Raw genomic sequence first — 15391 nt, forward strand, 5'->3', positions numbered from 1 at the left:
ATAGTCTTTACGGGTGTAGGAAGCGCAGAAAAATTTCTATTCTTCATTAATATTAAAAATAAATATAAATAACCAGAAAAAAATTATTATTCAAAAAAGCTTAAAAATCCAGGGTAGAAGCAATATCCGAAATTTAAAATAATTTGATGTTCTTTATTTTTCTCAACGAGATTAACTACGCTGTAGTTCGTGGTTACCGCTGGTTAACTATCTTTTTATAGGCTGTAGGTCGGTTTAAGACAATCGACTGTATTTAAAGAATACAATGTGTAGTTGGAAAAGTAAGCAAAACATATTATATTGTATAAATTACGCTGGACCAAGCTGTATTAAAACTGAATTTTTGAGTCATCGTATCGAATCACTAGACTGGATAATTATTTGTAGAGAGACGGGGATGGTATCCTTCAGGCTCGTTACGGCGAATGTTCGGAAACGTCTCGATCGAAAGTTTTTCACGGGTAAGACTGCGCGCAGGTGGGAAATAATGGATTCAGTTGCTCGGGAGAGAGTGATTAATGGCTCCGCCGGAGCGTTTAAGATATAATTAATTAGTGGGTTAAGTAAGTTGCTCGACTTTAAACAGTTTTCAAGTTTTATTAGATCCACCAACCAGCATTTAGTTTAATGTATTCGTATTGACCGAAAGTTGTTTCGCGCAACGATTTATAATATTTTAGAGGATTTTTTCCCCTCTTTGCTTTCGATCGATCTGATCGAGTCAACTGAAACACCTTACGTAGAATATTCAAAGTACGGTGTCTGCTGCGATGTATTTAACGAGTAGAACAATTCTCCGAATTCTATTAATAAAGTCCAGTGTTTTAATTGTTCGTGTGTATTTACAAAAATGTAAAATCCGCTGTAGACAAAGGAGAGAAATTATATACAGAGGAAGTAGCAGAGAGGACCGCGTATATTCGATGAACGATAATAAGAAGGTTGGGCATTGTCGGGTACGATCGTGGAAAATGGGGAAATCGCGGTACCCCGCCGCTGGCAAATGGAAAACGGATCCCTCGTACGATTTTAGTGCGCCACGTGCTTCGTACACATCCCCTTTCGATTGCATCGTCGCGTTTTCCTCTTTCTCCAACCGGTGGTAAAGAGTCGAACCGTAACGAAAACCTCTGGAATCCGCCTTCCTGATAATATCGACATCTACCGAAGTCTAGGGGATTCTGGACATCTTCCGGTTTAGACTGCAAATTTCTTTCAATCAGTCGGCGTGAATATCAACGGTTAGTTTGACTTTGCGTCTTTTGTATTGGTTTTTGAGCATAGGTACAACAATTTATAGGCTTTTACGATGAGCCTCGAGGAATCTCTTTATTATCCATATTAACAATTATCCTAATGCACTGATAACAATGCAACTAAGGTAGAAACGAGAGAGAGAGAGAGAGAGAGAGAAAGTGCTTAAAGCGCGTTGATTATGAAATTCATATTAAACTCCGGATTGAGCCGCGGGAATCGAATTTTTTCACGAGAGAATCAGGCTCGCGTGACGGGATAGGGGTGTGGTGCACGCTTTAAAATTCGCCTATCACGGTGTCTACGACGGGAGAGCAACATCGCCCCGGGACGTCTTTCCGCGGTGGAAAAACACGGGGCAAACCGAATTAACGCTGCCGCGCTCGGCAAACTTTGTTCGCCATGTTGCCCGTCAACCGCGCCGAAAATTTGATCAGCCTGGCGGCCGCGCGCGCTCCGGCGTCGAGCCTTTCTCCAACGAGGCCACGCTTTCGCTCGTGACACCCGAAGCTCCGCTTCTAATACACTTTCCTATCCAGGCGACCGCTTTAATCGCGATTTTTTAGATTTTCGCGGTAGTCGAAAGAGACAATCGTCGAACAAAAAGTCGTAGCGTTTTTAGGTGGCGTTGATCAGGATTTGCTTTGATAGGCGACTATCGTTGACGATATTTTTGCGGGCGAATGTGTTTTTGGTGTTCTTTCAATGGCGAAACGGAAAACAGGAGGTTCCATTAATGCTGGACACATTGAAAATTCGGCCAATCGGACAATAAGGGGTTAAACAGTTGTTAAACTGCTCATTTTGTCTCCGGTTGGACGCGAGAGGAGCGAAATCGCGTGCGCAGGCTTTCGACAAGAGCAGGGCACGAGTGTGTCGACAAGCGTGTGTGACGGGGTGGTTCGAGGGTGTGAGGTATCGCTCAATCGCGTCCTTAATTAGCGTACTCAATTAAGCACAAGCGCGACAGACTGCGCAACGAACGCGACAGTTTTTCCGTTTAGACTGTGTTAGAGAATCGAATTACCGACAATTATACAGCTGCTCTGTCCGAATTGTTCGCCATCGTCCGATGAAATTAGAAAGAGAGGAAAGGTGCATAGAAAGAGAAAGTAACGGAGAAAGGTACCTATGCTTTGAACTAATCCCTTTTCACAAGTTTCAAGAAATGCATGCCATGCACGACTGTTTTATGAATCATCAAAATTGATAAATCCCTACATCGTACAATTTCAATTTACTAATTTCTCAGTTTAATGATATTATTATTCGGTAAATTACTGTGCAAGATTATTTGAATAAAACTTACCACATGCATGTACTCTTGAACAAGTCCTAAAACAAAATATTATTTAAAGAAGAAACAGAAATTGTAAATATACTCTGTATAGTTTAACTGGATTTAAAGCGTTTGATTAATGTATCAAGCTTGTACTTGCCTCTTTCCACTCTATTTTTCATGTACCTTCTTTTCGTTAATTTCTCAATATTTTGTCAATAATTTCTCAAAACTTTTTCTACGAACGATATCGTCTATAAATATTTCTTCAAACATCCATCTGTATTCATAAAGAATTGGGAAGAGTAGCGCAGAAATTAACGAAATATACGTTAAACGAACAAACGAATATTTATGGAAGTATTCGTTCGTAAAAAATTTGAAAGGAATATGAGAAAAATTAATTCGATAAAGATAAATGAAAAATGAAGTGAAAATACTGGGCACATTCTGGTCGAATCGATTTTCGAAAATGAAATCTGGCAGCAAGATACAATGAGCCTGTCCGTCGCACACTTTAATCCTCCATTGTAATACGAAATTCACAAGAAACGACAAAGGACCTTTCTTCCTGGTCTATAAATTTAATCGGCTTCCGGTTTATCGGCTCCAGCCTTCGATCACGAAAGAAATCTCTCCCCCTCGATTTCTTTCTTCATCTACCGTAGAAAAAGCAACTTTGCTCTCGACAGTCACAAATATAGTTCTTCTTGCCTTCTCACGGTGATTAACTTTGTAATTAAATTTGTAGTTTAAGGAGAAATTAGAGTATAAAGGAAACATTTAAATATTCTCGTACGTTGTATTACGAATAAAAATTGGATATTTTGCTATCGAGAAATACGCAGGCGTTGTAATATTATCTAAACCACAAAGTACAAAAAAATCGATGTTTTCCCATCGGAAGTAACCAGACGTGGAAAACGTCACCGAATTACGGGAAACGTATCAATTTCGATTATCCGAAGCAACTAGGGACATTCAACCCCGTAATCGATTCTTCTTCCTCGTTTCCAGCAAATCTCCAGCAGGTTACCATTCGATTTCGCGTTCCTTAACCCCGCGAAAATTAAGCAAACTGCCGCGTTTCTCCTGCTCCATTAATCTCGGTCCACGGTTTATTTGGTCACTCGGTTCTCCGGTTGTTCCTCCGACGTTTTACTTTAATCCGATGTTCAACGTTGCTCCTCGTCTATTTCGAAATTCTCGATCTTCGCCGAAAGAGATAGCACGCACCTGCTCGACTTTAAATTGTGTTTTTAAATCGCTGATTTAAGAACGTCTTAATCTCCATTTGCATTTTGTTCGTGAAATTCTATTACTTGAAGAATTTTAGTGGTTTGGTAGAGCTTTTTAGTTCAGAAGTTGGGTTGTCGAGGAAGGGTATTTGTATTTTAATTTGGAGCACGAAGAATATGTCTTTAGTGGGATAAAAAAAGATGGAATTTTTTTACTGCTTTTCTTTGGAAATAAGTAATTTTTTACCGATATCACCTACTTATCGTACTCGACGTTGCAAATGTACTACTTGTCGTATATTTTTAATAATCCTCTTACAATATATATGGTATATATTACATATACAAAATAGATCACGCGCAATTGTTTCGGGTTGTAACATCGTCGTTACCGGTGTAGATAGAGAAAGATGTCGAAAGAAGAAGTACTACGTTCGTAGGATCGTGTTTCTTTTCTGTTTACTGTTTTCTGTTGTGCAATGGTGTATATTCGATCAACAATCGCATGATTTTTTCAATTAGAGATGCATATTGTTTTTTTACGTAGATAGACCGTTCTCGTCGTTCCACGTAGAAAAGTATTGGAGTGAAATGGTAAAAGTTTATTATTAGTTATTCATTTCCGGTGATCCGTCATCTTGGACTCTATCATTATGGCTCTGGCCAGTATGACCTAACCTTCTCTATACGCTTCGAAGGTATCCGAAACACATCCTCGAGAGCCTTAGGACTCGTTGTACGCTGTTCCTCTGATTTCATCCAGCCTTCGACGATTAGATTATTATACTGGTCGTTAGTCAGGCTCCACTTGGAATACGCATCGTTCATCTGGTCCCCTTACCTTATGAAACACGCGATAATGCTTCTCGAGATAATTCGACGTTCAATTTCAGCACGCAGTCGTCCACACTGCCCTGTGAACAGAACGTACCACTATTATTGACCGATAACGTCGTTAGTCGATGCAAGGTCTCTGGTGGAGCGTAGATTGATCGGTGATTCGTGTTTGCTGCATAAAAAGTTTGCATATTCTTGCATCGATCAATTTTAATGCGCCACTTAGACCTTTCAGGAAACCGTTAGTATTTCAATGTTACGCTCACAAGTCTGCATATTTCCATCTGGATATCCTAAATCTCTGATATTTCCTGTCGAGGTAAGTTTTCGAACCGCGTAGATCTCTTCTCCATCAGCGGCGTATCGTTCAAGCGAGTGATCTACGAGGCGTTATCTTCGTTCTAAATTTACCGAGTAGCTATTCTTTTTCATCTATATTTTGCGACACTTTTGTTTCTCTTAGCGTTCGTATCCGGTGACTACCTGTCGTTGCAAATGCGTTTATTCGTAACAAGTAGATGAATAAATTGTATGTAACTAGGCGAAGCGAAAACCTCGAGAAAATCGGCAATGTATATCCGGTACAAAACCATGCAAACAGGTTCTTTTTTGTCGACGAAATTCTACTTGCCAGAAATCTATTTGCCCGTCGTCTACAAATCACCAGTTCCCGATCCTCTCGCTAATCCCTCGGACTAGCGGAAAGGTCGTGGAAGAAAGGGATTTCGATACCGGTTCACCGTGAATTTTCCTTCTTGTTATGGATCCTCCGTTGTGCTGTAACTCTTCTTTCGTAGATTGCACTCTCAGCTTTTGTCCCCGCTTTCCTCCACTTTTCTAGCTTCCTTCGGTTAGTTCTTGACAAGTGGTTACCAGGAAATTGAACGCGTCGAATCTTCTATCATATTTCGCTTTAAACAAAATACCTGACGTGGATGTCAAAGTGTCAGTGTCAGAGTTCGAAGAGTATCGAATGTATTCGAAGAACTTAAGAAGGAAGTAAGAAATTAAGAACTCGAAGAATATAAGAAATTCTGTAATATCTATGGAAAGAAAAAAAAAATATTCCAAGAATATTGTCTAATCTAGAAAAGTTTCAAGCATGTTCTCCGATATGGAAACATCAAAATTTCAAGAGTGTTCTATATAACATACAAAAGAAGGAATAGAACATTCCGAGGAGAAAAGGCAATCGGCCGTGGCCGAAAAATCCTCGATATTCAGCCTGCGGTGGCCGCAGACGACGTCCAAGTGGCGATCGGTCTACAGAGAATTGGCTGGAACGAGAGGGATCGTCCTGATCGACCGTCGAACTCTGGAATACGCCCGAGCATTCGGGTTCCTTGGGGACACGCGGACCCGGTGACGAGCTTTAAATAAATAAAGAGCTCGAGAAGGGGAAAGACGCGGCGGCAGGACGAATGGTGGTAGATCTAGGGGACCGGCATCCAGGGAGCCATGCATCAAGTCCTATTACCCTTCGCAGCCTAACTGCCTAGATGTAACCAAAATTCGGGGAAATGAGTTAGCCTTCTCGATTAGTAAATATCTCATTGGATCTTTGTGAAATCAACCAGCTGGAATGATAAACGATGCGAGTAACGTAATAGTTAATATGGAAAAGTTTTTTTTTTTTTTTTTTTTTTTTTTACTTAAGAAATATCCTTACGAACATATTACGAGCATTGTACGTAACCATTTTGACCAATCGTTATTAGTAGAATTTATATTTTTATAAATCTAATTAAACGAATAGAATAGAAGTAAAAGTAAGAAGAATCGAATTCCCCAGTTGAACGGACAATTAATTGCTGGAATATAGGAGGCGAAAAGTGTGAAAATTTTAATAGTTTGATAAGTGAAGTTAATAGTTTAAGAAATTATTGCCAGAGGCTTCGCCGACTGCCGCGAAAAACGAATTTCAATTTAGATCTTCGTATGTCGAAAGGTATTCGAATTTTCATAGAACTTTCGTCTAATATTCGTAACGTAAAAGGGTATAAAGTAAATTTTCAAAACTAAAGCGATGGTCATAGCTTTAATAATAATGATTTTGTCATAGTGGAAAGCCATCACCGCATTTTAATACTTTTCGACGAGGTTGAAACCGGATGAACATCAATCGCGGAATATTACTGCACATACGAAAGTGGTGGCCCAACTGTTGGCTGTTACAGTCACTTTATGACAGTTGTATGGCTCGTTGGATATGGCCAATATCGTTGGATTCGGAAATCCAATCCTGATGTGTGCAATTATCCGCCGTGGTAAGAATTTTCTGAAACGTATCATCCACCATATCGGATCGAACACGAAGAAGAATTTTTGAACCGACGCGTTAACGAATTTTCACATGTTTCGCCAGAAAATTCGTAATGATCGATGTCTCGTCGCAAAGTATCACTCGACGCAAGATTCCTCGTTATTTCATCTATCGAATATTATAATAATTACTACACTCTCGATATTTTGAATGCCTTTGCATATTATATTATATTATATAGAACCCCGCTCTCTGTTAATCGTCATAGAAATCTACGGTCTATTGATTATCATAGAAATCCGAGAAATGTAAATGCAGGTAAGGATACGCGAGGCGTAATGCAACTCGTGAACAATAAACCAACAATCGTACGAAGATTGAAGTTATTCCCGTCTCATCCAAAACACAAACCTGACTCTGTGATATATTAATTTATAACAGAGATATCGTATATATACGTCGCAGTTCTAGGTGAATTAGGAACTTGTCAATTTAAACGGCACGCAGCAGGCGAATAATGGTAGAATGGATTAATTTCGTTCGAAACGCTGTTTCTCTTGCTGTTCCGAATTAGTTCCAGCGATACGTATTAAAACGCTATTGTTAATGGCATTTTCTAGTCTTCCCCTTTTCATTCATTTTCAGCTTTTAACGAAGAATTACCACCTGGTTAAATTTCAAACTGACGTTTGATCGATGTGGCGAAATTCAACTATTTAATCGAAATTATAACACGTTGTACTAATTATAAAATACTACTCTTATATTAATTGTGTAGTAATTATAACTTTGTTAACACTTGCCTCGCCAATATGCGTATTGGACGAGTAAAACGTGATATTTTGATTTCAAATATTTTCATGCACTTTTTATAAACTTGAAGCAATTTCGAGCACTGCTCGTACGTTTTATCAACTTTTCGAGCGATCGGTGTTCGAGTAATCTTCTTTCTTGTATCTTTTTTTTTTTTTCGTAATTTAACGTTTCATTTCCCCGTATATACTTGTATGTACCTAATAGTCGCGAAATTTGATGAAATTTCGAAATGGTTCGTATACCTAACAGACACGACGTATTCGGGAAAAGTGTCCACGAGTGTGCAAATACTTTCGTCGTCGTTATGAACCGCTGTCGTCCGCCAACAAGACGAATAAACGACGTGGAAAGAAAGTAAGATCTAAACCCTGCCTCCTTGATCATCCATCATCGTAAACCGAGTCTCGTTTTTATCGCGTTTCCGCGAAACTTTCTCGCTGGTTGCGGTTCCCTTGGTCTTTCATCCGGAATTCGAGTTTGCCGCGCGTCGCGTGACCATGCTGCCGGCGATAAAAATCGCGTTAGATCGTGTGCGAACGAAGGGCGACAGCTTCGTTGCGTGAGACCGGTCGATGGATGTTTTCCCTTCCTCTTTTCACTTTTACGGACCGTGAAAATCTCGCGTCGCATGCGTCGCTGTAATCTGCGTAAAGATCGTGAAACGCTATCGTAGATGAACGTTAAGGCGAATATAAGACTCTCGCGTCCGATTAAATCCGAAAACTTTCTTAGCGTGAAATTGCGCTATTTGAAGAAATATGTATTCGTAACTAGATTTTATCTTTTCTACGAGCTTGTACGGTATGTTAATGACGACGAGTAACCCTGGCCCAGTGCTAAACTGTAATAGATTGTGATTTTCTCAGGAAGAATCTAGTTTCTGATTTTTCATTTGCCCAAGTACGTGTTTTTTCTCCAACTGGCAATATTCGATTCTTTTAACAATTCAATTTGTTATATAAAATAATCGTTTACGTAGCTAAACATTTAATAAAATCAAGCTACCGTGCTGCGTCAAGGTTTGATATTCTCACGTAGAAAAAATACTTTTACAGTGCCTTAGTGGAATAGAATCTTAGGTGGCTGAAAGTAATCTTCCTTCGCTCTTTTTAAAAAGCAAAGGAAATTTTTGTTTCTTTTCCTCGACCACTGTCACGGCACACCGCTATAATCTATCTGGAAGCTAACAATAGAGTATCAAATACTGAGAACATTAAGAAAGACGATAGCCAATCTCTGTTTCGATCGATTTTGCCGATGGTTGGTTCCGGGGGACGCCAGTCACCGGCTTGGAATTGTGTAACAGCGATTTGTCCACGTTTAGCGGCGTCGTTATCGTGGCATCGGTCGTGCATAATTCTGTTTGAACGAATCATTATTGCGGTCATCCGTACATACGTGCCGGTAAATCCATTTACGGTCGCAGCTGTCGATTGTTCCACGTGTTAAATTACGAAGGATGATTGATGTCGTGCCATGGACCAAACGGTGCTTTAAAGGCGCGTCGAAACAAACATCGATAAAAATGGCAGATCATTCGTTCAAATATTTCGTTTAACGTCCAAGTATCTAAGAGGTTTGATTCTCTTCTAAATTGGTCGGCGAGGAAGTTCAGAAATGTTCCAAAGTATCTAAAAACTGTGATTCGTGGGAAATAATGTCTGTATAAAATGTTGTATATACGTAATTTAGGTTAATAATACGTAATTTCGAGTTTGTTAAGTAATCTATTAGGTCAAACTTGAAGTTGTTAGGTGTGTAGTCGGATCTTGAATTCTCTACGGTGAAAAGCTCCACCGAAAGATCGGAGAAATCTCGCAGAATAAATTCAAGCAATTGGAAAAGTACGTTAGAGTGACCAAGCAATGCTTGTAAATAACGTAAATTAGAGAATTTCTTACGATTAGAACTATCGTTGGCAAAGTCGAAAAATTGTCCAGAGTGAAGTCACAAAACTAAAAAACGAATCACACGGTCGAAAGTCTCGCTAGAAGAGTATAAAAATCCTCTTTATAAAATAAAATTATAAAATATGAAAAATGATATTTTCTCCCTTTCTCTCTCTTTCTCTGCGGACCTAATTCTCGAAAGTCGCTTCTAATCCTCGAAATCAAGCTATATCGACGCAACGCGAGTAAACGAATTTCTCATGACGAACAATTTTCCCAGAAGACGCTGGAAATCCCGGAGAAACGTGAGCCAGCCCGAAAGTCTCCCGTTCCAAAGACGAATCTATCACGGGAGTGAAAATCCTGTGGGCTGTGCGCCGCGAACGGCGCGATTACACAAATTATAGCGAAGGGCGGGGTCGTCTCGCCGCGGAGTAAGTTAAATAGGATTCCTAGGGACATTTCGATCTGCCGATTTCGCGGATCCTCTTTAGCTAGCAGTCTCCACCGAGCTAATCCCCGACGTATGTCGCGATTTCGCGATCTGCATACTGCTCAGCCCCGCCCGGAGTAATTTCCCAGGGACTTAGGCTCGGTTCCCAACGGCTGACGCCGCGCACGAAACGGTTTGCCCAACGTATTAAGTCGTTGCCGCGCGCCGGGATTAACGATCGACTCGCGATTTCGTTTGCACTTAACCCGTGTGTGAGCTGGAATTAGATCCGGATTTCGTGCCTTTCAGAAATCTCACTGCCGAAAGGAAAATATTGCGAAATTACATACGAAGCAGATGGCAAAAAAAATCGTACCAGGACTAGACTTCTCATCTATCTATATGTCGCGTGTGAAAAAAGGAAGAGGATGCGATACTTTAAGGGTTTATGATACTCGGCGAGTAGAGCGAGAAATATGCAATCAACATAGGCCCTGCGATCAATCCTGTCGACGTAAAATCGATCGTTATCATTTACGAACATTCGATGTCGCGAGTGAGTTTCTTCTTTGAACGTAAACAAAGAGATTGATTCAGTAGTACGTCAGCTCAAGATTGGGGAAATTGTTAATTGTTTTGTGAAAATTTTTTCAGCGCAAAATTACACCATTCGAAGAAATATAATAAATTGTGATTTTCCTAGGAAGAACCTAATTTCTGATTTTTAATTTACCGAAGTACATGTTTTCCCTCCACCTGGTATTCGACTCTTTTATAATTTAATTTGTTATATCGTTTTAACCAGCGACTTTGGTAATCTGGTAAATATTTGGACAGAAATATTTCATAAAATAACCATTTACGTAGTTAAACTGCAGGTGGTTAATTTCCTCGTTAAATCTTCGCCAAAACGAAGGGAAACATTAAAAAAAAATCAAGCTACCGTGCTGCACCAAGGTTTGATATTCTCATGTGGAGAAATACTTTTACAGTGTCTTGTAATTTTATACACGTATGTACCAAAATATGCGCTAATGACGTAGGAAGACTTGGTAAAGTTTTTTTGATAAGCTTCCCCTGTACAGACTTGAATACGTGATATACGAGCTAAAGGATTTAATTTTATGGCTTGAAATGTCTGTTTTTTTCTAATGGAAACGCACCGAATTACCGTATATGAATGCAGCAATTTTTCAGTATTTTTAATTATTTCTCCTAGTTGTTGGATGAATTTTTGTGAAATGTTAGATCTTGTCATATTATATATTTTGCACCACGTATTCGTATAAGGATTGACAATCTTTTGTAACGTATTATGTTCTTATATTGTTACCGACCACTGGTCTGCGGATTTTTATGCAAATTCATATTTTCGCGAATACGGTGGAAGGAGTAGGACCTAGGCAGAAATTCAATTTACTTATTAAACATTATGAAAAGTATACTTTGAATATTTTATACGTTTTTGCGTATGTCATGCGCATTCTATGCGTCTTTATATCTTTAAATTTCTCACGATTGCATAAAAATCCACAGTCTACCGATCGTATTATACGTATATTATAATATTTTTTAAAAAATTAGTCAGTTCGCTTGACGGCTGTATTCACGCTGTATGCTCTTGCGATTGCACGCAGCTTTCGTCGAGGTGTCTTACTAAATTAAGAAAGTATATTAATTTCTGTTGCAGGTAAGATATCTGGCTTCTTTGGCTCCGTTTCCTTTGGCACGCGAGCAGCTCGGTAAGTTAATTAAATTTTTCTTTTACTACACCCCACCGCCGTAATTTAAAAAAAAAAAAAAGATCAAAGAAAATTTATCTGCTTGTTGCGTAGCCCGTATTACTACGAAAGCTTCGTTACGTGTCTCTTTCAATTAATATTTTCAAAACACCTTTCTCTGTACAAAACCCGGTTGCGAGATGTAATTAGGTAAATCTTTGAGCGAAACGGTTACAAATAACGTTTCCTTAGAGTACCGATTCAGGGATTTTACTTAGACTTTATACTTCGAGCAATTGAAGACAGATCTCTCTGTATTTTTGTGCCAATTTTGAAGATTTTGTTGAATATGCTTGAGAAAATCGGGATAATTTACAAACTTTAGAGACGAAATTAAGATATTAATTTAGTATTAATTTAACGAAAAGATTTGGAGATTTTATTTGAAAGATCTAGGAAACGAAGCGTTTCTTCTGAGTTATAGTTACCGAAGTTGTTGATGTTTCTGATGGAAAGATGAATTTTGTAGGGTGTGTTTTGTAGCGTGAAACTCGTAAATAATCTTTTAATAATAGCACGATCTCACGAATATTGTAAACAGTGATTCTGTAGTGACTAGGGAATAGGCATCAGAAGCAGCTTGCCCCAAACTTAAAGAAACCCGATTTCTTCAAAGCCAAGGACGTACAAAAAAAAAAAAAAGAAAATAGAAAAAAGAAAAATAACAACATTGAAAACGCGAACAGCACCGGTGCCTCGTTAATTAAAGATGGCCGTGATCTGGAAGAGCCGCGACGCCTTGTAATTATTTCATTTGCCACTTCTCGATTTGACAGTAATTAACGAAGCCACTTGGTCGAACGAGTATTAGCGCGTCAGACGTGAAGTCAGCTCCGTTCTTCCTCTTGTTTAACCTTCGTCTCACCTTATGGAACCGCGGTCGCGTTTAATTAACGATACCCTCCTCCACCATCCCCCCACCCCCTGGTCTACGGAAATATTCGTGTCTGAGGGATTAGCAGACTCCTCGGTGTTAGTCTCGAAATTTTCTCTAGAGAGATTAGCGGGATATTTAAATTTCGTTCTTTTCTTCTTTCGCTTTTCGATACGTTAATTCTTAATACAAGTACAGATAATAACATCGTATCAACGATATAAAACGAATTACTAACGTAACGTAAACAAGACTTTCAACTGTTTCTCAAGATTGCCACTTTCATCCGGAGATGTTCTCGTACGCGCTTTTCCCAATTCGGGGAAGCGAGAATCTTTCTCTTGCACAAAACCGCGGCTTCGTTCCCTCATTTATTCGTCCAGTGCGGATAATCAGGTTACCACTTTCGAGGGAGCCGATTGCTCGAGCATTCTCGAGTCCGTCGAGGGTGAATCGGTTCGTTGCGCAGTCGATCCTGATCGACGCCGCTCGTTTCTGAACAATCAGAGCTCCGAAGAACCCATCGATGGTGCTCGTGGTCGCCACCAATTTCCCGTCGTTTTTTCCCTCGAGGACCACTGTCTGATCACGCCTTCGAATTTCGATTCCCTCCCCCATTTTCTTCCGCTTTTCATCCCTTACTTGCCTCAATGATCGTAATCTTCGCCGTTGGCAAACAATTCGAGGAACGTGTTTTATTTGTTCGAGAGCGAATTTTACGAACCTTGTTTTCTGATTTTTCCAATTTTCTGTTTCTCTCTCTTTTCTCTTTCTCTCTTTCCCTCTCCCCTTTTTCTTCCTTTTTTAAATTTCTGAACGTTTTCTTTAAGAAGGGCGTACTTTTGTTCTTCTCAAGGTGGTTGATTGGGGTTTTTGTTTGCGATCGTGAATTCTTGGTTCCTCTACTATCATTGAAAGAGGGAAACGCGTTGAAATAAAAATTAAAGAAAAATCCAGGGAGATTAAGAAAGATTGAAGGAACAGGATAGCAAGTTAAAGAACGACTCTAACTCGAAGAAACTTGATAACGCGAGCGGAAGAGAAAATTGAATTTTCAAATTTCGAAAGAAATATCGAAGAAATACCGATGAGACTGTTCGTTTCTAACGATACTGCCAACTATCAAGAACTCGTCTCAGTAACGTCAATTTTAATCGTATCCATTAAGACAAGTTTCCTGGTTTCTTTGTATATTTTTTCCGCAAGTCCTCGATTTAAAGATTCATCGTTTGCTTCGTTTTCTCATTTGTCAGTCCAACTGACAATTTCGTAAATTCCAGTTCTATTTTATTCCGTTTAAGGAATGTATCTTAGAAACGAATTGTGCGCAAAACCTAGAAGTTACACACGATTCATTCGTGGTTCTCGTTTCACCGAAACGTTAGGAAGTCAAGCTCGGCGAGCCACTCGAAACTTGAGCAATCTGTACTGCGTAAACAAAATTTTTCAATTTTTTTTTTTGCGTCGCTCAAGACGCAAACCTCACCGAGAGTCGAAAAAACTTATTAAACTCGATCAAATGGAATCCATTAAGCATATGAAACATAGACCGCCGTAACCATTCGATACATCGATATTCCCATCTCTACTCCATAAATCATCCTAATACGAGTCCTAATTCTACCAAGCCCATTAATGTAAAACCACTGTAACACATCACAACCGTGCAACAATGCGGAAAATCACACGTTCCCTCCACCTGTCTACCACTATTCACCATTCAGCCTCTCCCCACCTATCACGAAAACGCCGCACAACCAGTAGAGAAAACCCTATAAAAGCGAAAGATCAGTCACCAAAGCAGCCACGTTGCCCCGCGAAGAAGGAATCGGTCTAACCTGGCCAGCGAGAATCTACTTACTCGCAGAGTGCCTCCGAGCGAGCACGGAGTCGGTCGATCAGAAGCGAGAAGGGGAGAGAGATAGACACGCGACTCGAAGAAAAAGAGACGAAAGCGGTCGAAACAGGGTTAGTAAAGACCCACACCGTTGCTCTCTCGGCCGAGCTCAATCGTCGCTCGGTGGTAGGGATGAGTGTTAGTGGTGGGGGAAGCGTATGTGCGATCGTGTAGGCGGCGTAGAGGCACGGAGAGGCACGAATGCGCGCTGGCGCGCACACTCGAGTCGTTTCGTGCAAGTTCGCCTGCGCTCGGCCGTCGCTCGCTCGCTATTGGCGACGCCAGGCGCGTCGGGGCGCTCGGAGCGGGGGACAGCGTTTGAAAGCCGCGTATACGCGGCGACACGACCCGGCCGCGGCGACGGTGGCGGTGGAGGCCTACGCGGGCGCCGCGAGAGAGACGCTGCTCTCAGTTGTGTCAAGCTAGGCGATCGAGTAGGACGCTCTTTAATCGTTCCCGCCTCCGAGTTACTCTCTCACGTACACACACACCGCCTCACACACACACTCCCACACACACTTCTCTCCTTCTCTCTTTCTCTGGAACACCCCGTGCAGGTCGGTCCGAACCGCGGCAACGAACCAGCTCTTCGAAAGCCAACGCGACATCACACAGTAACACACGTGCACACAGACAGACACACACGCGCGCCCGACCGATATCTGTCATATCTAACTCCGTGCTTCTCTCTACCCCGTATATCTCCAGCAGAGTTAGTTCCACTGCGATACGTCTCTTAAGTTCGTCCTCTCTACGATTCGACACGTCGCATCGTCGTCGTACGTTCCTGTCTCTCTCGAAAACGGTGTCCACCTGGTCCTCCACCGATC

At 40.7% G+C, this 15391-nt stretch overlaps 1 protein-coding gene across 14 annotated transcripts in view; it reads left to right on the forward strand.

Moving 5' to 3' along the window:
• The window catches only part of LOC117237668 (polypyrimidine tract-binding protein 2), a 414765-nt gene that overhangs the window by 180704 nt on the left and 218670 nt on the right, over positions 1-15391 (forward strand). For 6 of the 14 annotated variants that reach the window (XM_033501880.1, XM_033501881.1, XM_033501885.1 and 3 more), the window contains exon 2: positions 11700-11751. The exons of the other annotated variants lie outside the window; for them this stretch is intronic. The gene's annotated coding sequence lies outside the window, so the exon portion shown is untranslated. The remainder of the gene's footprint in view (positions 1-11699; positions 11752-15391) is intronic. 14 annotated transcript variants of the gene reach the window in all.

This window comes from Bombus vosnesenskii, unplaced genomic scaffold (assembly GCF_011952255.1).
Source record: "Bombus vosnesenskii isolate JDL3184/JDL3185 unplaced genomic scaffold, Bvos_JDL3184-5_v1.1 scf7180000013395, whole genome shotgun sequence".
Classification (NCBI taxonomy): domain Eukaryota; kingdom Metazoa; phylum Arthropoda; class Insecta; order Hymenoptera; family Apidae; genus Bombus; species Bombus vosnesenskii.